The sequence below is a fragment of the Microcebus murinus genome, chromosome 28 (genome assembly GCF_040939455.1).
Source record: "Microcebus murinus isolate Inina chromosome 28, M.murinus_Inina_mat1.0, whole genome shotgun sequence".
Lineage (NCBI taxonomy): Eukaryota > Metazoa > Chordata > Mammalia > Primates > Cheirogaleidae > Microcebus > Microcebus murinus.
In genome coordinates, this window is record NC_134131.1 from 9329220 (window position 1) to 9355423 (window position 26204).

At 36.5% G+C, this 26204-nt stretch overlaps 1 protein-coding gene across 2 annotated transcripts in view; it reads left to right on the forward strand.

The window, feature by feature from the left end:
• CNTN4 (contactin 4) overlaps positions 1-26204 on the forward strand; it is an 872298-nt gene that overhangs the window by 352936 nt on the left and 493158 nt on the right. Inside the window, exon 1 of one of the 2 annotated variants that reach the window (XM_075998443.1) lies at positions 13794-23767. The exons of the other annotated variant lie outside the window; for it this stretch is intronic. The gene's annotated coding sequence lies outside the window, so the exon portion shown is untranslated. Of the gene's footprint in view, positions 1-13793; positions 23768-26204 lie in introns of those variants that run through there. 2 annotated transcript variants of the gene reach the window in all.

A 26204-nucleotide genomic window follows, 5' to 3' on the forward strand; every position in this document is an offset into this window, starting at 1 on the left:
ATATCTGGAATAGATCTGAAATATCAGAAATGAAACCATCAGTATAAGGTAACCTAATCTTTGATAAAGCAGACAAAAATATACAATGGGGAAAAGATTCTCTCTTCAATAAATGGTGCTGGGAAAACTGGTTAGCAATATGCAGAAGAGCGAATCAGGATCCCAACCTCTCACCTCTAGCATACCATTTCTGAGCCTGATTCCTTTCTCTCTTTATAAATATGCTTACCTTTACTCCAATACATAGTCTTTTACAAGTGTTGACGCTTCTTGGTGGGAGGGTTATTGTTTAAACTTAACCTAAGAAAGCCACAAAAAAGAAAGCTACATTTTATACAGCAACCAAACTTCTTACCTTTCTTCCTACCATCCAACCAATTTACCAACCACAACTGTCCATCCTTCTATTTGCCCCACCACAATTATCTGTTGCAGGGGATTTAGAAATGAAAACATATCATCCTTGTCTTCAAGAAGCTCAGTCAAGCTTATTCCATAGCACACTGCCAGCAATTTCAGATACTCCTTGGCACAGATTATTTCAATCAAACTAAAATAAAATGTGTATATGTATCCGTGTATATTTATAATGCATATATATTATATGCACTTAAAAAATTCTTAGCATTTGACCAAAGTTTCCTTTTACTTTTTTTTCATGCCAGAGATTCTGTGATTTCAAGAAAGCTTAAAAGCCTTTGGCTAGATGTTTCATTGATATTGATCTCTTTCTTCTTATGCCTTTGTAATTTCAGGAATATATGAGAAACTGTCTTTTATACTTTCCTTTCATTTTCCTATCTACTGTGGCATTTGCCACATACAGCTGGAAAGAAACAATATTAGCATTCAGTAACAGATTAATTTTTGCAATAACAAATGATATGACATTTATTCATGATAATAAATTTAGACAGTTAAATTATGACTTAGTGAATTTTAAAACTGAAAATAGAGAACTGACTTAGTAAACCTGGTAGTCAGCACAGATTAAAAGAGACTTCTGGTTTCTCCCTATTTCCCTTCTTTTGTGTACCTTGCCAGTTAACACCCTTAAAGCAATTAAACTATCTATAATTATCCCTAATACAGATTTATGTTCTTGGGCATCAGCCAAACTGCACATCCAACAATCTCTTACCCTTCAAGTACAACTATTGGTAATTATCTAAGATGTTTAGATGGGGAGGCTTCACAATTAACAATCTAAGTTCATGTTTGCTAGGAAAATGTACAGCAGGTCCTCAGATAACATACTTTCATTCAATGTCATTTTGTTTTAATGTTGGTCAGAAAAAAATCCCTTCCCAGCTAGAGCCACTGGACAGTGGAGTCTTCACGTTCTCCCCACATCTGTGCGGGTTTTCCCTGGTTTCCTCTCACATCCCAAAGCTGTGGACGTGAGGTGATTAGGGGTGTCTAAATGGTCCCAGTCTGAGTGAGTATGGGTGTGCATGTTTGTGCCCCCAGCAATGGGATGGCATCTTGTCCAGGGCTGGTTCCTGCCTTGTGCCCAAGCTGCTGCAATAGGCTCAGGCCACTTGCACCCCTGAACTGGGATAAGTACGTACGTCATTATCTTACTTGCTTTTATTAGTTTTTCTTAAATGTACGTATAGCTCACCTTTACTTCAATGTTTAATAATAGAAGTGTTTTTGGTCTTTATTTGAAGACCAAATTTAGAAGTTTGATGATGTTTTTGTGACCAGAAATATGCCTTTGGAACTTACTCTTGTTTATATCAATTAGCCTATGGTAAAATTAGATTCCTTCTATGTCCTTTTGCTTAGTCTCAGTTTCCAAGAACCTATCTATCAATAACAGTAAGTGAGGACTTACTGTACACAAGTCTGAACTTTCAGAGCTTGTGTAGCATTCAATGGAAATGCAGAGTCCTCTCTATGCATTAGTACATTAACATTCCCTTCAACTGGAATGAATGCTTACAAGTGAGAAAAGCAACTAACATAATGTTATTTAAATTGAATGTAGGCTCCATTTTTAATAATAGATAGTCTAGAATCATAGATAAAAAGGAATGATAAATAATACAATAGAATCCAAATCATTCATCTTTGCATAGCTCTACAGAGACATGCTGATTTCCATCAGATATTTTCCTGGCATCCAGCCTTGCTTTGTTTTTGCAAATTATTTTTTTTTTCTTTGAGTTTTTTATGTTGAAATGTTTTTCACAGTAGCATGTACGGACTCATTTTACTTTTTGGTGAAATATTGAAATAGCTCAATTTAACACATCATTTGGGAACTTATGCCAATCTTGAAAGGATGAAAAACTTGCTGAAAATTGTTTTTGCCCTTTCGACAAAAGACATTAGATATTTCAGCATCCTAGGATTATCATATTATAGCTAATAGTAGTCACTGTAGTGACTAAGGTTTCCCAGACCCCATCAAGATTGTGGGTAACAAATGAAACAATGGAGTAGCATCATTCACCCATTTTTCCTTACTTGAATAAAACCAGAAAGAGGGTGGACTAAAACAAGGAAGCCCACACTCCCACACCCACCCTTTATTTTCTCATTCCCTTATGCTAGAATTGTCTTTCTTGTTGGATGAAATGGGAAACCTCAGCTGAAATGAAGAGAAACACAGAAGTTATTTCTTAGATACTAGAGTACAGTGTTCTGAGAAATTGAGAGATTTTTGAAGTACAACTTCATATGTCCAGTTTGGGGAGAATTATGTACTCATTTTACAACCTCCCTGCTTCAAAATAAGGCTGCTCATATCAGTATCAGGCACTCATAAGAATGCCTTTTCTACATGTTGCTAAGTTTAAAGGATGTTTCTGTAGGATATAATGTTTATGCTTAGAATAAGCCACATGTGTAGCCACATGTTTAGGAAATGATGGAATTTACTCATATTCTCTTTCTTTCCTCCTTTTCTTTCTACCTTCTTTCTTCCTCCCTTCCAGCATTCTCCATTTTTTTTTTTATTCATTTTCTCTTTAAGAATACTGGGGACAGTCTAACCCACCTTGCCAATTTGACCTTCACTGTAAAAAGGCCATGTGTGTAGGTTTGTGTGTTGGAGGTATAAAATACACAATCTGTTCTGCTATTTTACATCTGTTTGAAACACTAATAATCTCATAGGTAAATAGGGGAACATGGAAGATCATATTAGGTCGCATGATATTTTCCTAGGCAGAGGTTTCTGAACTAGCAGGATTAGAATTATTATCTTTACCAGGAAAGGAAAAACCCCCTCAGCTAACAGCTGTATAGACAATAGCACTTTTAACTCTATTTACAGAAAGGAAAAAAAAAGAAAAAAAAAACCAAAGCTGAGCACCAGGGACTTTTTCCCTAGAAAGGTATACCCTCTTCTGAGCAAGCCTGTCTGCTTCTGCAAGCTGCACTTCCCCCTGGGCCCACCTTAGCAGCAGCCCTGCTGACTCAAAGCCAGTTGCCTTCTGCAAGAAACTATCAGACCCACTCTCACTATTTTGTGTCATTTTAAGTACCACCTTGGCAGTCTCCAACCATGCTCAGCTGCCTATCTAGGTTATCCAAGATAATTTCTAAAGGAGGCACCAGTAATAGTCTTTGTTTATGTTGTGGTTATAGAATTGCATGGGTTTTTAGTAGTCTGCCCCACATTTGTTTTTCCCATAAGCTATATTTTTAGTGCATAATTATACAAAAAGTGAGGTCTTTCAAAAATGCATGTATCCTAGTAGGGTGGAAATGCCTGTTTTATCCTCCTTTATGCCTGTATAGAACTCCTTTATGGTACTTTATTTCTGTACTAAGCAACATTATTTATGGAAATGTATGGAAAATATCTTGAACCCTGGAATATATGTTGCATTGTCAGTCATTCTATCTGCTTTGTACATATTATTAAATGTATTTTGTAGGAAAAATCTCACACTTACCCATACCTATGAATTAAGGACACAAACAAATTTCAGATCACTGATGTAGAGACCAAGGTATTATCTTCCTTAGTATAACATACTTCCAATTAAGTAAAAAGTAGGGGAAAAAGATATTTCTCCCAGCAGGGTAGATCTTCTACATAAAAACAATGAATATGCTTCTTGAGGGCCTGAATCAATCTCCGTAGTCAATACAAGAAGCCATTTAAGGGTGTATATAGTGTCTAATATGTCTCTTTTCCCCTCCACATCACCCAGCATGCATTAGGTGCTCAGATATGTCGGTAGAAAAGAGCTTATCGTGATATCAACAAATTCACCTCCACATGCATGGATTTATCATTACCAATAAAAATAAAGATAGTTCAAAGATCCAGTGACACTCTACAAAAAAGATACCTGCACTCGAATGTTTACAGCAGCACAATTCATAATTGCAAGGCTGTGGAAACAGCCCAAGCGCCCATCAATCCAAGAATGGATTAATAAAATGTGGTGTATGTATACCATGGAGTACTATTCAGCTCTAAGAAACAACGGTGATATAGCACCTCTTGTATTTTCCTGGTTAGAGCTGGAACCCATACTACTAAGTGAAGTATCCCAAGAATGGAAAAACAAGTACCACATATACTCACCAGCAAACTGGTATTAACTGAGCAGCACCTAAGTGGACACATAGGTACTACAGTAATAGGGTATTGGGCAGGTGGGAAGGGGGGGGCAGGTGTATACATACATGAGGAGTGAGATGTGCACCATCTGGGGGATGGTCATGCTGGAAACTCAGACTTGTGGGAGGAGGTGGGAAAAGGGCATTTTTTTTTGAAACCTTAAAATTTATACCCCCATAATATGCCTAAATAAAAAAAAAAAGATAATTCTAAATTGAAGAACTGAGTTAGAAAAGAGTAATAGATTCAGGATATTTGATATCATCATGGTCTCTTTACCAGATGTTTTGGTCTCCAGTGGGTCGAAAAATGAAATGAAAATGAACAAAATAATACATGTATGGTAAAATGTTAAACACTGTTGAATCTAAATGGTGGGCATATTGGTGAATCTTATACTATTTTTAAAATGTTTCTGAATGTGTAAGCACTTTCACAATAAACCATCGGGATAAAACAGATACTGTCGCTGTGTCTCATAAAAGAAATGTTATTTTCAAAAACTTGACAGACTCTCACAGACTATAAAAGTAATTTTCAAACTTTGTATTATTTAGTTTAAACCATCCCATCCAACCTATATTTTCATGTGTGGCTCCAGTCTCTTTAACTGTAGTTTAGCATGTGTGGCTTCTGATATTCAGTACGGTAGAAATGCCTCTTTATTCCCATAATTCAGATGCTCTGGTAAGACTGGAAATTCACTCTTTCCTGAAGAGTGAGAATATGAAGCTACCACTCCATGGAGCAGGGTGCCTGCCATGGTTTTATTGCACTCTACTGCTTTATACTGGTGTCCTGTGATTATTTGTGAGTCATTTCATGAGTTTTTATTTTGTTTCACAAACCTATACTGGAAACTTTTCAGAGAAGGATTGTATTACATCTTCAATACCATTTTACTTACCTGTGAATCAGAAAATGCAGCTATTTTAGGCTATCTCATGTTGTTTTGATTTTGATCGATTTTCAAAAAGTATCTGTGCAGCCTTCTAAGTTATCCGGTAATAACTGGATTGAAATATCCCTGTAGGCAGGAAATGTTGCCTTCTGGGTTCCTAGCATAGTGCCTTATACACAATAGGTACTTATTAAATACTGTTTGAATCTGATGTGAGAAGTGGCTCGTATGCTTTGCAGATACTTTGCATTCTTTTATTATAGCACCTGTTTCATAGCACTTGTAAGCCCTTCCTTCTAAAAATGTCCCAAATTGCAGAGAGATTTTAGGTTCAGATAGTGGGCCAGGTTGCTGGGCTTGGTGCTGGACACTTACATCAAATCCACAGTAGCAATCTGAAGAACTGAGACACCATACCCAGTTGAGAACTCTGGGGCTCTTTTTCAGGCCTTCAAGTTGACAGAATGACAGAGCAGACTCTTGTCTGCAGGTATATTGTTATGGAGATCCCAGAGCTTAGAAAAGCCATTTCTTCTCCTTCTACTTCCCCATATTTTTTTTTTTTACTGATATATAGATGACCATGTTATCCTTAATAGATACTTTTTCCTCTTTGTTGAAATAATTAAAAAGGAAAGTCTTAGTTATTTGGCTCATTACTAAATTTTCTACTTAGTTTTCCATTTAATCTCTTTTATATGATATTTTGGGTCCTTCCATTTAAGAAACTTCAATAAATGAAGGAAAGGAATGAAACAGATAAACTTAAATTAGCTATCTTCCTTGATAATGTTTAGAAAGAACCGTATGCCAGTGCCCTAATTAACAAACGTGAAGCGTGGTGGGTAGTTTATAGTTCAAACAGTATTGTCTATAGTCTTTTTTAATCTACCAGGTTTTATAGGAAGATGGGACAAAGACTTGATGGTTATATAGTTACACAGATTTAATTCTATAAACATAAAAAATTGATTATCCTGGGGACATTAAAAACTGTTTTTATTGATTGAATATTTTACTTGCATAAATGGTAGTACTTATAAGCAGCTGCACATTTTACTGTTAGTATCTTAGAGTTCTTAAATTGTAGGCATAAATGTTTCATTTTAATTGTGAATTTCCATCCTTTCACCCAATTATCAAGAAGATAATATACAGAGTGCTTTGCTTCTTATGGGTACCAAGGTGATAAAGTTGCTATCCACACTCAAGTCTCAAGAAAACTTCTTTCTTGCTCCCCTTCGTTTCTTTTTCTCTTCCTTTTATTTAAAAAAAATTAATATTTGCTCTAAAATAATTGAATCAATGGTCCTACTCTAATATCCTTGCAGAATCTAAACTAGATTACTCTAGACATTGGAATAGTTTAACATACCAGAAATGCCATTCCTCAGAACATAAAGTGGTGAGGTCACATCTTAGCTTCTTTAAGAAAGCTTTCTTGGAGAGATATTCTTGGAGCTGGAGGATATCTGGGAGGCATTCTCATATCTAGACTCTTGGATTTTACAGCTTAGGAGAACCAAACCACAAACATCTAGTTGGTATCAACTAGAAATCCCATCTTCAGAATCCTTGTCCACTGATATCTGCCACTGATAGTTTTATTGTTGTTTTGAATATTTAGTGTTGAACATTGATTTTGGAAGGAACTGCTAGTTGCCAACAAATACCCCTTCTTCTTTGTTCTTTAATAACAGATTACTAATTTTATTTAGGGCATCCATGTGCTCAGATAAAATACTATAATTGCTAGTGCATTCACAACTAATATAGTCATGAGACTAAATTTTGTCCAGTAACCAGAAAAAAATTTGAAGAACTTATGAGGATTCTCCTTAAAGGTAGATGATTGAGCTGTGAATTGTGTTGTCTTGTGTTTCCACTCTTCCTCCTCCTTTTTGCTGCCTGGCTGGAGACTCTAGTAGCTCTCTTGGACCAAATGGTGATCTTAAAGATGAAAATGCCATTCTACAGTAGTGAATGAAAAAGATAAAAGAAGCCTTTGGCTTTCATTGATGACTATAGAACAGCTATACCAGCACGGATTGCTAATTAGGATTTTTTTCCTGTGAGTCAGAAATGAACTTCTCTTTTATTTGAGCTATTAATATTTTTATTTTCCTCTCACATGTAGTTGAGCCAATTTTGATAGAGGGATGTTAAGAGAGGTGGAGTTTCAGCAGATGAGGGAAGTGTTGAAATGAATGCTGGGCATAATCCCAGTAATTTTCAGAAATTCATAATATTGGAAGAGTCATTTAATTTCTATGGATCTCACTTTTCTTATTTGAAAAATAGAGACAATGATAATAGGTTTAATTACTTCTCATAGTGAAATCATATATAAATTTATGGAAAATTGTAAAATACTATTTATATGCAATATTTTTCCAGTAATAATATTCCCTTGATCTAAAGCACAGTTTTTTTAACCCAAAGTCCATGAATTTATTGAGGTTTTATGAAAAATTGTTCTTGTAGGTATAATTTTTTTCCTAGGAAGAATGTCCATTAAATTGTCAAAAAAATCTACATATCAGAGACAGTGTCCAAAATGGGAAGATTATATTTATCTAGAGAAAGGCCTGTTCTATTGCAGAGTAGCTAAAGTGAAAGATTATTTGAAATGCCTCCTTCGACATCATAATCAACAATTAATAGCTGTCTCTGAACATTTAAAATTGACAGACCCTTCAATTTCTCATTTCAAACACCTCTTCTTCCCCAAAACATTTTCCAAAGTGTCAAGTAGGAAATCATCTTTTTCTTTTCTAAATTTTCATAGTATTTTAGTAAATACTGTCTAAAAATACTTATCTATATGTTTAAACTTCTCTACTGGATTTCAATTACCTTGAAAGCAAGTATCACTTCTAGATCAGTATTAAATCCCAGCCACCTACACATGTGACTGATTCAATAAATGTTGATTGGATAACTATTCCTCAAAACATTTGCTTATTTTAGTTGTATATACGCTACATTTTTTTGTGTGTAGATCTGGTTTGGTCTAAAACCTTGCAGACTTCAACTCTAAAGTAATTTAATAGGAAGACTAAAAATTGGGTCCAGGGGTCAGCCACTGGAAAATGGCACAGAGAAACAGCAGATGGTGATCTATAGTACCTTGCTGAAATGCAGATCTTGCCACTTATCTTCTGTCCCTAACCATCCAGATGACAATAGGAGTTAGATTTGTATGTGGGCTTGCTCAGAATAGTTAGACTTAAGAAGATATAAACCATTTCCTACCTGGGGGATATTGGTTGTCAGCATACCATACTTTCTCTGTAGTAGTTATATTAAAAAAAAAAAGGAAAGTTAATCAAATGTTTCCTTCCACAAACTCAAATTAGGCATGTAATTCAGAAATATACTGGTGCTATAAAGTTCTACCAGTAGGAAAGCCATTTATTTATTCTTGATGATATCTGACATGCTAATAGTCAATATTAGTTTAATTCTAACTGATTATTTTTTATTAGCTCATCTCATTTTTACTGGGGTATTAGAACATCTTAGATATTTTAGGAAAAAAACCTTTTTGGATTTTAGGGGGGCTTAACAACAATGCCCTTCTTTCTCCACAAAATTCAGAAGCAATAGGGAGATATACTGCTACCTATACTGCAGAAATTACTTAATAACATCATGAAGGAAGAAATCGTCCCCAACTCATTCTACAAAGCCAAAATCTTAATACCACAGCCAGGAAAGGACTCAACAAAAAAATACCTATATCCCTTACAAATATAAATACAAAAATTCTCAATAAAATCCTAGCAAACCAAATTCAGCTGCATATCAAAAAATAATCCACCATGACCAAGTGGGCTTCATCCCAGAGGAACAAGGATGGTTCAAAAGACACGAATCTATAAATGTGATTCGCCATGTAAATAGAAGCAAAAATGAAGACCATATGATCCTCTCAATAGATTCAGAAAAACCATTTGACAAAATTCACCACCTTTTTATGCTAACTCTTCAAAAATATGTATAGATGGAATATACCTCAAAATGATAAAAGCCATATATGATAGACTCATCATAGCCAACATCATACTGAATGGGGAAAAACTGAAAGCATTCCCATATAGAACTGGAACCAGACAAGGTTGCCCATTGTCACCACTTCCGTTCAACATAGTGCTGGAAGTTTTAGCCAGAGCAATCAGGCAAGAGAAGGAAACCATGGGTATCCAAATGGGAAATTAAGATGTCAAACTATCACCCTTTGATGACAATATGATCTTATATCTAGAAAACCCAAAGAGTCTTCCAAGAGACTCCTGGAATTGATAAATAAATTCAGCAAAATCTAGGGTTACAAAATCAATGTAAATCAGTAGCTTTCCTGTACACCAACAACAGTCAAGCTGAGAATCAAATCAAAGACTCAATCCCTTTCACAATAGCAACAAAGAAAATAAAATGCCTAGGAATGTATTCGACCAATGAGGTGAAAGACCTCTATAGGGAGAACTATGAAACTCTGAGAAAAGAAATCACAGGGATGTAAACAAATGGAAAAACATATGCTCATGGATCAGTAGAATCAACATTGTTAACATGTCTATACTATCCAAAATAATTTATGGATCCAATGCAATCCACATTAAAATATTCATGTCATTTTTCACAGATCTATAAAAATAATTCTACACTTTGTATGAAAGAAGAAAAGACCCAAATAGCCAAGGCAACCTTAAGCAAAAAGAACACATTGGGAGGCATCTCTTTACCAGACTTTGAGCTATAGTGCAAGGCTACAGTAACCAAAGCAGCATGGTACTAGCACAAGAACAAAGACAGAATAATGAATCAGAATAGATAACCCAGATATAAAACCACCCCCATATAGCCATTTGATCTTTGGCAGAGCAGACAAAAACATACACTGGGGAAAAGAATCCCTATTCAATAAATGGTGCTGGGGAAGTTGAAGAGCCATATGTAGAAGACTGAAACAGGATCAGCACCTCTCACCACTCACAAAAATTAATTCATGATCAATAACAGATTTAAACCTAAGGCATGAAAATGTATGAATTCTAGAAGAATAAGTAGCAAAAAATCTTATAAATATCAGCCTTGGCAAAGAATTTATGAAGAAGACCCCAAAGGTGATCACAGCAATAACAAAAATAAACAAATGAGACCTGATTAAATTAAAAAGCTTCTACACAGCCAAGGAAACAATCAATAGAGTGAATAGACAACCTATAGAATGGGAGAGAATATTTGAATGCTATCTATCCAATAAAGGGCTGATAACCAGAATCTACAAAGAACTCAAGTAAATCGCCAAGAAAACATCAAACAATCCCATTGAAAAGTGGGCTGGTTGGGCACGGTAGTTCATGCCTGTAATCCTAGCACTGTGGGAGGCTGAGGTGGGAGGACTGCTTGAGGTCAGGAGTTTGAGACCAGCCTGAGCAAGAGTGAGACCCATTCTCTACTAAAAATAGAAAAGATTAGCCAGGCAACTAAAAATAGAAACAAACAAACAAAAAACATTAGCCAGGCATGGCGACCAGCACTTGTAGTCCCAACTACTTGGGAGGCTGCTTGAGCCCAAGAGTTTGAGGTTGGCACTCACTCTAGTCCAGACAACAGAGCAAGATTCTGTCTCAAAAAAAAAAAAAAAATAGAAGTGGGCAAAAGACATAATCAAAAGCTTTTCAAAGGAGATAGACTAATGGCCAATAAACATATGAAAAAATGCTCAACATCTGTAATTATCAGAGAAATGCAAAGCAAAGCCACATTGATATACCACATAACTCCAGTGAGGATGGCTTTTATGAAAAATCCCCAAACAGATGCGGATGTAGAGAGATAGGAAGACTTATACACTGTTGATGGGACTGCAAACTAGTACAATATCTATGCAAAGTAGCATAGGGATATTTCAAAGAACTAAAAGTAGACCTACCATTTGATCCAGCAGTCCCATTATTGGATATTTACCAAAAGGGAAAAAAATCATCTTATCAAAAAGACTTGTAGTCCGATGTTTCTTGCAGCACAATTCCCAATCTCAATAATGTGGGATCAACCCAAGTGTGCATTAGTACATAAGTCAATTAATAAAATGTGGTATATGTATACCATGGAATACTACTCAGCCATAAAAAATGGTGAAGTAATATCTTTTATAGCAATCTGGATGGAACAGGAGACCATTGTTCTACATGATGTATCCCAAGAATGAAAAAACTCACTATTAATTTGGAACCAATTGAGCAACATTCATGTGCACTTATGGTAGTAAAGCTCAATGGAAATTAAGAAGGTGGCAGGGCAGGTAAATTCACACCTCCCGAAACAATGCACACTATCTGGGTGATGGACACACTTATAACTTTGATTCAAACTGTACAAAAGCAATTCATGTAACCAATATGTTTGTACCCCCGTAATATTCTGAAAGTTAAAAAAATAAAGTGAAATAAAATAAAATGCTAGCTTGAATCACCTTCCTTATGAGGCCCATTAATTTTAGTCTAGTATTTTAGATTTGCCCTGTTTTCACCCCTAAATATACTTATTATAAGTATTCTTGTTCCCTTGTGAGTCAACAATTATCTGGATTTCTCAAAATGTTAACTTTGCTTCTTATGTCATTATTTTTAATTAAAGTTTAGCCAAATAAAAGTTGAATAAAAATATAAAATTATACATTGACAGTTACTTTATTTTAATAGTTTAAAATAATATTATTCTATTGTGTTCTTGCCCCTTCTTTCTGATGGGTATTCTGCTTTTAGTCTAATTGCTAATTCTTTGTAGATAATTTGCTTTTTTTCTCTGTGGTTATTTTTAAGATTTTTCTCTCCTTCTTGGATATTCTCTGGTATACTAATGTAACTGGTTAATTGAAGCTTTGTTTTCATTGAACATTTTCAATGTTCATTATGTTTTTTTTTCTGAAGATAATCTTTTAATCTAATTCACTCTTAAATGGAATCTAGTATTTAATCTTCTATTGATATTTTTTCTTTAGTTTTTTTCTATTGAAGTATAATTTACATGTACCAAAATACACAGATGTTACATGTATAGTTTTATGAGTCTTTGCAAACATATATATATATAGCTGTGTTAGCATCATTTCTGTCAAGATATAGCACATTCCGTCCCTACAGAAATTTCCTTCACGTCCCACTTTTTCAAGTCCACTCACTGACACACACAATATATAGATATTTTAAATTGTACTCTCTGATTTTTTTTATTTCTAAAACAAATTTAAGTATTTTTATTATATCTTTCAGATATTTTAATTATTTTTAGTTAGTTGTGTGCCAGTTCATGGCAGCACCTTCAGTTTGCTGCTTCTGATGATAGTCATCGTATGACGTATTCTTGGCAGATTTTGTGTTAACTACGGCAGACCCACGTGTTCAGCATGGTAGACACATCTCTTTATAGAAAGTCTGTCCCTGGTTGTCTAGTGGCTAGGAAAAAGTAAAAGAAAAAAAGAAAGTCTGAATTAATTTCTGCTGGGTCTCAAATGGATTTTTAGGGTTTGTCTAGTTTTTGTGTTCACATTTCAGTTTGGGGTTACTGGACCACCACTAGGAAGTGTAAATTTGTACTTTACATCTGTGCAGATTGCAGTTAAATTTGTTAGCAGATTATACCCTCTGGTGCTAGTTTTCTATTCCTGTTATAACAAATTACCACAAACTTAGTGGCTTAAATCAACACAAATGTGTTATCATCCTGAACATCAGAAATCTAAAATGAATTGTAGGGGCTGAGTTTCTTTGGAGGTTTTAGGGGAGAATTGTTTTCTTACTTTTTTTAAACTTCTAGGGGCCACCTGTTTTCCTCAACTTGTGGCCTCTTCCTCCGTATTAAAAGCCAGAAGCAGAGCATCTTCAGATCTCCCCTCCTCCTCCTCCCCATTTCAGTTGTCACGTTGTCTTCTGTACTGGTGTTTTTGATCCTCCTATCTCTCTCTTATAAAGACCCTTGTTGGCCTAGTGCAGTGGCTCACACCTATAATCCTAGCACTCTGGGTGGCCGCGGCGGGAGGATCACTTGAGGCCAGGAGTTTGAGACCAGCCAGAGCAAGAGTGAGACCCTATCTCTACTAAAAATAGAAAAAATTAGCTGGATGTGGTGGTGCGTGCCTGTAGTCCTAGCTACTCGGGAGGCTGAGGCGGGAGGATCACGTGAGCACAGGAGTTTGAGGTTACTGTGAGCTAGGCTGATGCCACGGCACTCACTCTAGCCTGGGCAATGGAGCAAGACTGAATCTCAAAAAAAAAAAAAAAAAAAAAAGACCGTTGTGATTGTACAGGGCTCACCCACATAATCTAGGATAACCTCCCCATGTTAAGATCTTTAAATTAATCGCATACTCAAACCCCCTTTCACCATGAAATGTACAGATTGAGCAGCCCTAATCTGAAAACCTGAAATCCAAAATGCTCTGAAATCTTAAAACTTTTTGAGCCCTGGGCGTCGGCTCAGATTCCCCATCCCCTACACACACAAAACAACAGATTGTTCACATGAATGGCTGAGATAACGACACATTTCCTTTCTGATGGTTCAGTGTACTCCAACTTCGTTTCAGGCACAAAATTATTTAAAATATTGTATAAAATGACCTTCAGGCTATGTGTATAAGGCATATGAAAAACATAAATGAATTTCCTACTTAGAGTTGGATTTCATCCCCAAGATATCTTGTTATATATGTGCAAACATTACAAAATTAAACAAAACAAAAAAATCTAAATCTAAAATACTTCTGGCCCCAAGCATTTTAGATAAGGGATACTCAATCTGTACTCTATTCACAGTTTCCAGGGATTAGGACCTGGGCATTTGGGGGAAGGCATTATTTAGCCTACTACACCTCCTTTCTCCAAATTTTAGAGATAACACACTTCTTTAACACTTTTATATATTGGAGGGATGGAATTTTACTATCCATCTCTCACCTGGTACAGACCTCTAGTATCTGTATCAGCTTAAAGCTGGGGTTTTAAAGTTTTTTGTTTCATGCCTCATCTGTTCCTGCAGTATATTAAAATTCATTCACTAGCCCCAGAGGTGCTTTCTTGCACAACTCCAGGAAGTGCATTCAAGTTAGACAGTATACGAATGGCGCCTCCTAGGGGTGTGCAGTGTGACATCCCAGCCAACAACCAGGGCTCCACCATCAGCTTAACCTTACTCCTCTGGCTTGGCACTTTTTTTTTTGTTTGCTTTTTCAACAAGCTCAGCTATATACATGTGCTCACAAATAATATTGACATTTTTCTTTCCTCCTTTTAACTAACTTTTTTGTGACTATAAAAGGAGGAGGCTTAAATCCGCCACATTGCTAGAACATCACCTTCCTTTTACAGATGAAGAATGAGCTTTCTAGATAAGTGAGCTGACTTATCTGAGGACATTTGACTAATAAATGATCAGATCAGGTAGAACTTCAGTGTCCTGACTCTGAGACAAAAGATTTTTTGTTTTTGTATATCTTAATAACCATGCTGGTATTATATTATTATTATTGTTATTTGTTTTGTCACTGATACTTATTATTGAATTGCCAACTTATGCAAGAACCTGATGAATGCTGTGTTTTTGCGTTGCCCTGTAACTGCAACACATATACAAAAAAGAATTCGTTAGTTCTTGAGACATTTATTGAGCTGTATCACTGAGCTAGATGCTGAGTTTACAAAACTGAACGAGACTGATACCTGCCCTCAGGAGGTCAAAGTTAAAAGAAGGAACAGGTACATAAACAGATAATTGCAATGCAGCGTGCCTGAGTGTCACATGAACTCAAAGGAGACATAGTTGAGTTGTCCGGAGGGTGAGACTGATTGAAGGGGGAGGAGAGAGAATGGGTTCAGGAATGCTTCATCTGAAAATACTTATGGGGCTGATGGATGTATTAGACAGAGGGATGCATAGATGGATACTTAGTAAAATATTAATTGTAGAATCTAAATAAGAGGTACATGGTTTTTCACTGAGCCAGGTCTTTCAACTTTTCTCTATGTTTGAAAAATTCTATAATAAAAGATTGAGAAAGAATCATCTTCATCTTTATTATAGCTATCATTCATTGAGTGCTTAGTGTGCCAGGCATTTTTAAGAGCTTTACATGATTTAACTCATCTAATTCCCATATCATCCATAAGATAAGCACTACCATTATCCCCATTTTATAGAAAATCAGGCACAGGGAAGTTAAGTAACTTGTTCAATCTCTATAGTTAGTAACTGGAGAATATCGGATACCAGGCTGTCTGACTCCAGAATTTTGACTCTTGACTTTGACTGTTGGAGCTACCTCTTAAATATTGGAAGGATTTTCTTGATAAAGGGGTTAGGGATGAGGAAGCATTACACCAAAAGAGAGAATATAATTGCATGGAAGGGGAAAATAGCATGGGTTTTTAAAGAAAGAGGAACAAATCCTGGTTGCCAAATGGAATATAAAGTGCAAATCTGTGAGCAAGGGAGGTCTTTGATAGGGGAACTTTATAAGAATGGGTAGTGTTTGGCTTTACTAGGTAGATAGTTGATAGGGATCCACTGAAAGATTTGAAAAAAGAGCCTGATGTGTTTAGATTTCTATTTTGAAATGGGCATTCTGGTATCAGTGTGGAGAATGGATTTCAACTAGGGCTTTTCATTTTTTATTTATTTGCAGGTGAAAAATACTACAACAAAATAGAACAGTTTAGAGATCAATAAATGGTACAAGTAAAAACGCCTGGAAGGAACTCTGCTTCCTTAATATAGAGTGCATTCTGCAGAAGTTGAAAGTGACCCTAATCTGACAAGTATACTATTTTTAGCATTAGTAGATACAAAGAAGGATGTCTCATTATTCAATTTAAGATATTAATAACTAGACTGATTTCCAGGTTTATCTTGCAATTTCCCTCTTCTCTTCAGAAAAAAAGAAAGTTTGTATTTTGCTCCTATCTTCATGTTTTCTGTGTCTTATTAGTCTCCTGAATAGCTTGATTAGTTGTTATTGGCCTCTGTTCTGAGAAAACGTCAGAAAGCTAATATCTCCTGAATGCATTCATTGCTACCACTCTCATGTTGTGTGAGAGATTTGAGTGAGTGCATTGAGATACTTAAAAATAAAAAAAAAGAAAAGAGAAGAAATTGAGAGATGAGTTGATTATACAGATTATTGACATTTAAGAATAATGTAACTATCATTATTATATAAATTGATTCAATCAAGGTTCCTCAATATATACCAAAACTACTCGATGAAAGGCTACTAGAGAAAATTATCTTTGTATGACCTCAAAGTATCTGCCAAACATCACTGACTAGTTGAAAAAGTCAAATAGTACCTGTACATTTATAACAGAGAAGTCTGAGGATTAAACTTAATATTATCAATAGGACAAATGAACAATCCCTGCCTTCTAGTGTAATATGCTGAAGATACAGTGTCACCTCTATGTAGTATTCTTGACAGAAATTTTGAATTAATCACAGAGAACCAATTAGAATAATTGAAATCGAGTGACACTCTGTAAAACAATGAGCCTAGGTTATTTAATAATGTCAATGTCATAAAAGACAATAAAAGATGGAGGGACTGTTTCTATGAAAGGAAAGCGTGTCACAAAAAAAAGACAGTATGATTCTTGATTGGATCTAGGGTCAGAGAAACAGGAAGAAAAGAAAAACAAAAACCCACCTAGTTATAAAGGACCGGATGGATTGGGAACATTTGAGTGTAGACTACACAATAAATGATAGTTTTGTAGCACTGTTGAGTTGCTTGCATTGATACATTGTGTCATGGTTATGTAGATGAATGTTATTTATTTTTTTTGGAAAACATTATTTGGTGTATTCTTAGGAGAGTTATTTACATAGAAAGTGTCATGGTATCTGCTACTTCCTCTCAAAGGACTTAAAAAATGAGTATTACAGAGACAGAAGGAAGGAGGCAGGCTCCGAAGGGGAGAGAGAATACATTGGTTCTGGGTCAAATGCCAAAAGCATAGGGGTATTCATTGCACTGTTCTTCCAACTTTTTTGTAAGTTTGAAATTTTTCAACAAACAACAACAACAACAAAAAATGGGGAGAGAGGGGAATCCAGATGGTCAAGTTGAAATTGAATAGTCTATAGTCTTATCCAAAATTAGCATATTTTATATGTTATTTTAGATCAATCCTGCCCAAAAATTTCAAGGTTAATACATTTGCTTTATTTGATAGCAACCTATTTTAAATTTTCAAACCTAGGTAAATATATCACTTAGCCTAAGGGTGGATGTATACTTTAAACTTGCACATGATTATGTGGCTATGTCACATACATTACATGAAGTTCAGATTACTAGAATTAAAGGTTGATTTCCCTATAGTTGACATTTGCTTTCAATGTTATTACATCATATAGATGAAAGAGAGTAGAAAGTTATGAATTTAGGAGGCAGAGGGTTTCTCTGAATAGAGCTTTTAAAATTTCTGCTTAAAGAGACACTTGAACTCTGTGTTAAACTCTGACATACTTGTATTCTAAAATTAAGCCTTTCCTCAGTATCTGGGAATCAGCTAGGGAAAAAAACATTTACCCATTTTTTTTCAAAGCATGTAGGGAGAAAAGCAGGCATCTTATTCCTATGTTCACTCCATAAAATATATGTAACGGCAGGTTTTGCCCATTCTAAACAGACAATTTTTTTTTTCTAATGTAACACGATGGTAGTCTTAAACAAATATAGAACATTTTAGATTTAGCTTTGTTTCTGCCAGTTTTCCCTCATTTGGACACCTCCTTTCTCATTTTGCTCCATCTGCAGAGTGTCTTAGGGGAGACTGTTTCCCTTTAAGAAACAAAGGTTATCTGTGACTCCCCTCGTGTAAAAGCCTGAACAAGGCTTTTTGTAGTTGATGGAAGGAATGCCAAGGAATAAAATAAAAAGCCCCTGCCATCTACCTAGCGCCTGCACTCCCTGGAGCCGACAAAAGAGCTCGGCACCAGAGCCGAAGAGTCCATGGAACACTGCTTTAGTGAAAAAGCAGATTATAAATAATAATGACCTTAGCGGATGATGAGAAACGCAGTAAAGTTTCTCTGAGCCAGACAGGATGATGTAGGGGATACAATATAAGTGCATAAAGTCTGGAAGGGAAGCAGATGCTGAGAGATTCATTTTCTTTCTCCAATAACTTAAATTGACAATGAATTTAGTAGGTGCTCAGTAAATATTTGTTGAATGAGAAAGTAAACAAAAGCAGTCTAACAGCTGATTTCCTAGTGAAAGTCCGTGGATCGAAATGTGTCAGCATTAAATCCCAACTCTGTGTTAAAACTGCATGTATTTCGGGAGTAAGATCAGAATCCTTACAGAAGAACATGTAAGAAGCTGGCCATCTATTTAGGAACAATTGTGGAGATAGAAAGAAAAAAATTAGATACATAGAATTACGTGGAGCTCAATTTATCTGGGAGTTGTGTTCATTACGAAGGTAGGAGGTGGTGGGAGGGGAGAGCAAGAGAGGCTGGATTGAGACTGATTTTTCATAGTGCTATTTGATTTTGCGAGAAGCAGACTTCTGGTGAGCAGAGGGCCGTCTTGGCTGTGTTCTGACTTGACTTTTTTTGCTTAGTGATCATGCCGCTAATCATTTGTTCTAAGGCTCATGTTTGTTTGCATCGCTAGAGTTGGAATTAGAGGACTTTCTTGGCTTTTGAACTAGCTTTTTGTGCTGAATATGGTAATTTATTGTGAAAGCGTACTGAAAAGTCTAAAATAACTTCCAAGGCAAAACAGTTTAGTATAGCTACTGCTGCTATATCTAGAGCAACACCATTTATACTCGGTCGGTTTTTAATCTCAGCAGTCAGTTCTTAGGGATTCTAACTATAAGAACCCCATCACGCTTCCCTGGGGCCAGGGTTTCTTAAATGTGGCACTGTTGATAATTCTTTGTTGTGAGGACTGTCCTGTGCATTGTAGGGTGTTTAGCAGCCAGTAGCACACCCCTCCCCTTCGAGTTGTAACAACCAAAACTTAATCTTTCAAAACTTTCTGTTTTTGTTGGAAGAAAAATCAGAATCAGCTGAGGAGAAGTATTTTCACTCCCTTCTTGGATGACAAGAAAGTTGGCTTGTGTTCTTTAAGCATTATAATAAGAAGAAGTCAGTTCTACCCCAAAAAGTAAAAAAGAAGTATCACTCATAAAACAATTTGAAAACAATTTGTTCTCTTTCTCTTCCTCCCTCATTTATCTCTCTCTCTCTCTGTCTCTGTCTCTCTGTCTCTCTCTCTCTCCCCACATGCACACACACACAGACCCCTCGAATTGATAGACATTTTTTGCTAGTAGTGATGACAAATTTCTGAGAAGTTAGTGGTAGATAAATATGAAAGCACATTGCACTCTTTATCTAGCTCACAGGTCAATTTTATGTCATTTTGACATAATTTTTAATGGTCTATTTTCTCCATATACTTTTAATTTTGTGACCCTGGTCTATGTTGGTCATTGTTGTTAGAATCTGATTGCCTCCTGGAAAAATGAATATGGCTACACACTTTCTCGTGTGTATCACACTTTTGGCTTACTTCTTGGTTGTTTTATTACTGGCTTCACTGCTTCTGCTTGAAAAAGAAAGTCCATAGATTGGCATTCTAGTGGGTGCCTTGGGCAGCAATTTCTGAACCATACCTTCTTTTGAAATTTTGTTCCCAGCTGGAGACATGTCACAGTTGTCTCAGCTTTTGACTCTGACTTTTAGTGAGAGATGCAAAGAATAGGAAAATATGAACACTTTCTAGAAGAAGCAGTAAGCAATTGTATGCACATCTGTTGACTTACTGCTCAAGATTCCAAAGCATTTAAAAATATTGATTAAACTTCAACCTGTTGGGAAATTGTTGCCATAACTTTCATTTTGCCCCTAGATTTGCTGAGGCTTGGAGCTGTGCTTCACTTGCTGAGTCTTGTATTATGGCCAGAAAGAGACCTCAGGAGCCCCATTCCCCAGGTTCTTATTAGCCTTGACAAGAGTGTTGTTAAAATTGCAGGCTCCTCACAGTCACAAAGAGATGCAGTTTCTTGCCATTTCAATGCAAAATCTAAAACAATCTATATATTTTGCCTTCTGAAATACATTCTTGGATAATATTAATAGATCAGGCTCTCCTGTCTTTGAGAAGACAATTTCTTTTGTTTGCAGTTGCTAATTATGTTCTTTTCCCCCCTTCTCTTTGCTGTATTTATTTTGACTTTAATGTTGGCTATGACTTTAAACAAACAAATGAAAAACCCAGACATTTTCCAGATTTAAAGTTTTATTGTGAACCACTACATATTTTAAATGGCATGTCTCAGGGGAGAAATATATGGAGAATTGTTGGAAGTTCAAAATTTTTAGTTAGTAATTATCACCTACCATTAGAAACAAGTGCAAATCACATGATGTTAAAGTGAATCTATCACATACTATAATCAAAGATTAATCAAAGTAATTACCAGGCAAACAGGGATTGAAAGAACTTAAAACCAATTAAACTATTTATTTCATCTGTACCACTGAATAAACACTTTAGTATTTTAATTTGCTCCTCTTTTTATTTGCTTCAGCAATATGTTTGCTAATATGACTGAGATGCACAATTGCTATTTAATTAACCTATTTTTGTCAGCACCTCACATGAGCTGTGTGAAGTAGATGTGTCAAAGTCTCAATAATAATGAGCCAGGTAAAAATAGCAAACATGAAATTTGTGCTAGTCATTTTACAAGGTATGACGCATTGCAACAATATCCAAGGAAAAAAAGAAACAGGTTTACTATATAGAAATTGGATTGAAGATACTTACAATGTTGAACCATCACAAAATTACTCAAAAATTTAGTAAATTTTTTAAAACATATAATTGCACTGTTTCTTTATTCCTCACTTTGCATATTGTTACTATTAACTATTGATAATAAATCTGCTTGGGGCCATATATTTAGTTTGGAATAATTGAGTTGATAATGGGCAGGGAAGGGTTTGGTAGAATTTATCTTTTACCAGATCACATATCCTTTGGGAGAGCCACATTTGTAGTTATTGAGCAAGGCATCATGAAATTGTTGCTCCATTCCCTTTTTTATTCCCTAAGACCAGTATCAAAACCTTAAGACAGTGTGGATGGTCTTGACCTCGACAACACATTTTTCCACAAAATATAGCATAACTGACCATGTGAAGAGAAGCCCCACCTTTCTCTAATTTGGGGAAGTATGATGCAGTGATCCAAGTGAAACATAAAATACTCTTTCCACACAGAATTCCAGAGCTCTAGTGATTGACACCATGAAGACAAAACATTCTCATTAGACTTTTGGCTCTACCTATAGACGTTTTACTCTCAGGTAGACAGAGTTCGTGTGCAATTATAGATAAAATCATTTTGTGCCCAACCTTTCTTCTTTTTTTCTACACATTTAAATTTTATTCACACTTACTGAACATGATGCTTCCAGTTCTCTAAAACAGCTGCTTAGCGGCCAATTGATCATGAGCCCCCAAAGGTAACAGAGAACCCCTCCCCCTCCAATTTGGGCCAATCAACAAAGCATAACTTTATTTCATACCCATTACCCAAGTTGCTGTTATTATGAGGTGTAAGCACCCTTTTAATGGAGGGATGCTAATAGAATGTCACGTACAAGGGTCCTCAGAGATCCGGACCAAGGCTCCTATTGTGCAGACCAGAAAACCTAGACTCAGAAAAGTGAAGTGTCGTATTGTAGACCACCTGTTTTTTGCAGCAAGGTGAAGGTTAGAATTCATACTTCTGACTTTCTCAGTGTTCGCCCTTCTTTATTACACAGGTTCTTTATCTACTAGCTGTTTATATGTAGTAGAACTTTAATCACATGGGAGCCTTATTTATCGGGTACATGTTATATTTTGTTACATGCGCAGACTGTCCAGTGATCAAGTCAGGGTATATGGGATGTCTGTCACCTTGAGTATTTATCATTTCTTTGGGTTGGGAACATCCCAAGTCCTCCCTTCTAGTTATTTTGAAATATACAATACACTGTTGTTAACTATAGTCGTGCTGCTCTGCTACCGAACATCAGAACTTACGCCATCTATCTAATCATAGCCTTTTAATGAGTGACACAGGAGCTGAGTCTTCCTTTTTCTGAAATGGAATGTTTTATATCCCTAACCCAGACTTGCCTAACTAAGGTCAAATTTACATAAATAAATGTCTTCGGGGGCCAGCAGGTAGCACATCTGGGCAAAAACGAGTGTGGCAACGTTTTGATAAAGTGCAGAACACATTCTGTTTGAAAACATTCACATTCAAATTTTATCATCTCTGTTGCCAAACTAAGCATGTCCACAGGCTACTAGTTTGTAACTCCTGCCTGCAACACCATGCAGATGGAGTGGAGTGTTCTTTCAGTTATGCAAGGAGAATCCACATCACCAGCTCCTTTTAGAATGTTAGATGTCCCAAGTACCGAGCCAAACCCTCTGCCCCGGACTTCTAATACTCAGTGAAGAAGCACATTCTGGGGGGGCATATAAAATGCCTCCATAGAGACCAGCTGTAGTCCAGCCAATCTCCCGGGAGAATCAATCTGAAAAGAATAGACACGTGCACATCACATAAAATCCATAGGAAAAACCATGCTGCTGCCTCTAACCTTCCTGGGAGATGCTGAGAAACCCTAACAGACAAACCAAATCACAGGGCAAGCCCACCATGCGTACGGAACAACCAGCGTAATTATGTGCTGTGGTTGAGGAATTACATAAATTGCCCATTGGGAAAGAAGCCTTAATCTCCACCCCTCCCCCGAAACCTCTGAACAGCTGCATGAGTCTCCGTGTATTTTCGAAAAGGTTGAACACATTTGATCGGAGAACCAACTTCATTTCCTAATCAGGTTGGATGTGAGGAGAGCCAGTTTAGAGATGTGTGCGATTCTCCCGGTGTGCGTCTTTGATTCATGTGCTAATTATGTCGATCCTTTGGGGAACGCAGCCAGGAAGCTGGGTCCTCCTTGATTAATGCTGGCAGAGAGCCATGCAGCGCGCAGCGGAGAGCAGTTCAGCATCTCTAGTCCCAGCTGAGAATATGGTCCCATTATCTCCCAGCTGCCTAAGCAATCCATAAGGGCCTGTTCTGCGTGGATGATCAGTGTAGTGGAAGCAGGGGCTTGCTGAGAGCAGGAATCTCTGTTTGATTTGCTGTAACATGTAAAGCGAAACTGGGACATTTTACTTTACAGTCTGTAAGTACCAGGTTTTCTTCCCCCCCCCCTTCTCCCTACAGCTCCATGTGAATGTGACTTTGCAAGCTGCATTTGATTTTCTGTTCCATTGCTCTTTGTTGAATCAAGCTGGTGTGATAAGAGTATAATCTGTTTGGAGCTTGCTGTTTCTGTCAGATCTCTTACATAATTGATTCATACAAGGGAATAGGGGGTCTTTCTGAATGCTTTTATAGAAGTTAAAAATTATTGGCTTTGTTTTTAATTTGGGAGCATGGTTGCACTATCTGTGGTGCCCAGGGAGATTAGAGGATATATGTATCTTCTTCTGTACCTATGGCTGTTGCAGGACAAATGTAAGTAAGACGAATGTATGCGTGAAGAGATCATCTTACATGCACGTCTGTACAAAAGAAGCATGTGTCAGTATTTCCAGGATTTAGGATAGTTTATTTTGCTGCTCTCTGCTGCCACTGAGAAATACAGAAACGGAAAAGTTTCTCTTGTTTTTCAGTTGTATGCTGTTTAGAAACTTTGCCGGCAGGGGGGATGACTATTAGGAATATTTGCAAATATAACTGTACATCTTTTTTATTTATTTTAAGGGACAGTGTTTAAAAATAAAAATCTGTGTTTAGTCCATTATCACTTTGAATGCATGACTTTTAAAGAAATGATGTGAATTAAAAAAAATAAAATAAAATAAAAAAAGACACTCCAAATCTGGTTTATTTATCTTTTATGTGTCCGTCAGTGCCATCTATCAAATTAATATTTGTTATTCATGCAAGATGAATTGATCATAAAAATGCTATTAGAATTTAATATTGCTAATAATGTTTGCATGGTGTCTTTCAAATGATCAATGCCTTGGTGAAATTAAAGATTGTTATCACTGTGGAAAGGGATTTGTGGATGGTTGTGTCTGGGTTTCCCTAATGTAAATATAAATCACTCATTTCTTCTTGGATTGAAAGTGGAAAAATTGAGCTGTTTTAAAAATACAATTTGAATAAAAGTGGCTTGAACCACTTGAACCAGTGGCCAGTGTTGATGTGGACCAAAGTGAACTTAAAATCATTCTGATCCGAAAGGGGGAATTGAAGTTCCCACACGGAGCTTGAGACCATGGAGCCTGAGGATCCCATAATTTCCAGGGTGGAAACACAATTTCCCTGAATAGGCAGGAAGTGTCAAGGCAGAGAAAAACCACAGACTGTGAGGTATGGAGGCATCTCACTGGTGAGGACGAAGTATGTTCTCGTTAGATTTGGTTGAGAGGAACAAGGCAAGACAGAGAAGACTCAGAATAGACGGTTGTCTCCACGAGCACAGACATTTTCAGAGCTTGAGATCTGGAGGGGAAAAGATCATGAAGCATTAAAAAATGCTGATGAGATGAAGTGAAAGGGGGACAGCTGTGGTACCTCAGAGTAGCCAACAGTCCCGGGGCCGTTCTTGCCAAGAGATCTGTTCTCTGGAAAAAAAAAAAAAGTAAGTGTGTGAGTAGGTCTGACCCTGAAATGTGAAATAGCAGCAAGTGGTTTTGATGGTTGTATTTACCCTAAAGAATGCCCTCATGCCTTCTTCCAAGACTACGATGTCTTTTGTATGTGATGGTCTCCGAGGTTCCTTAGCTATATTTTAAAATGATTGTTGGTGTTTTTCTGACCAGTGCACGTGCATGATCTTGCCCAAGATGTGATCCTGTTTTCAGATGATGACAAGAACAGAAATAATAGGGTTCGTTAAGGTCCAATTATTTTTTTAAAACAAATGTTTAATTTGTTTCTACCTAATTTAGTAAATACTGTGTTCTTTTGAACTCTAGTTTATTTTTGCCAGGTTCTCGAATCTCTTTATTTGTATTTTGCGGGAACTTTTGCCTTCTGTAGAGGAGTGTTTTCCTGATGTAGTTAAATTTGCTGTTTGTTCTCCATTCAAACATTTGGAAATTTCAACCCATCTCTTATGATGTTAAAACATTTTTGTAGCTGGTCACCACAAAGCTCAGAGAGGTATTTGCAAGATTTTCAGTGTGCTCCTATTACTTTAGAAATGTTTTGATTATTTTGTAAAATCGGGACACTTGTCTCCCTAGTTGTGCTTAATCTGTAGAAAAGGGGATTGGTTAGTTTAGGGTATGGTCTCTTGACAGATGGGAAAGCCAGATGGGTGTTACATATACCTCGTAAGAGGTACTTTTAAAGCCATGATGATTTTTATTGGTCTTCGAAATAAATTTAAAGTGCTGTGAAAGCGAATAAAGGAAGAGTCCTGCATTGCATATGTAAAGATAGTGTATCTAGGTATGTGTTTACATGCATGCAAATCCACCCGACAACCTTGTAAACAGTTCCTGTGCTGCCCTACATACTGTGCCCTCTCAGCTCCTAGGAGGTGCTGGGGTTGAGCAAAGTGGAAAGAATCCTGTGAATAGGGACATTCAGCAGAGCGT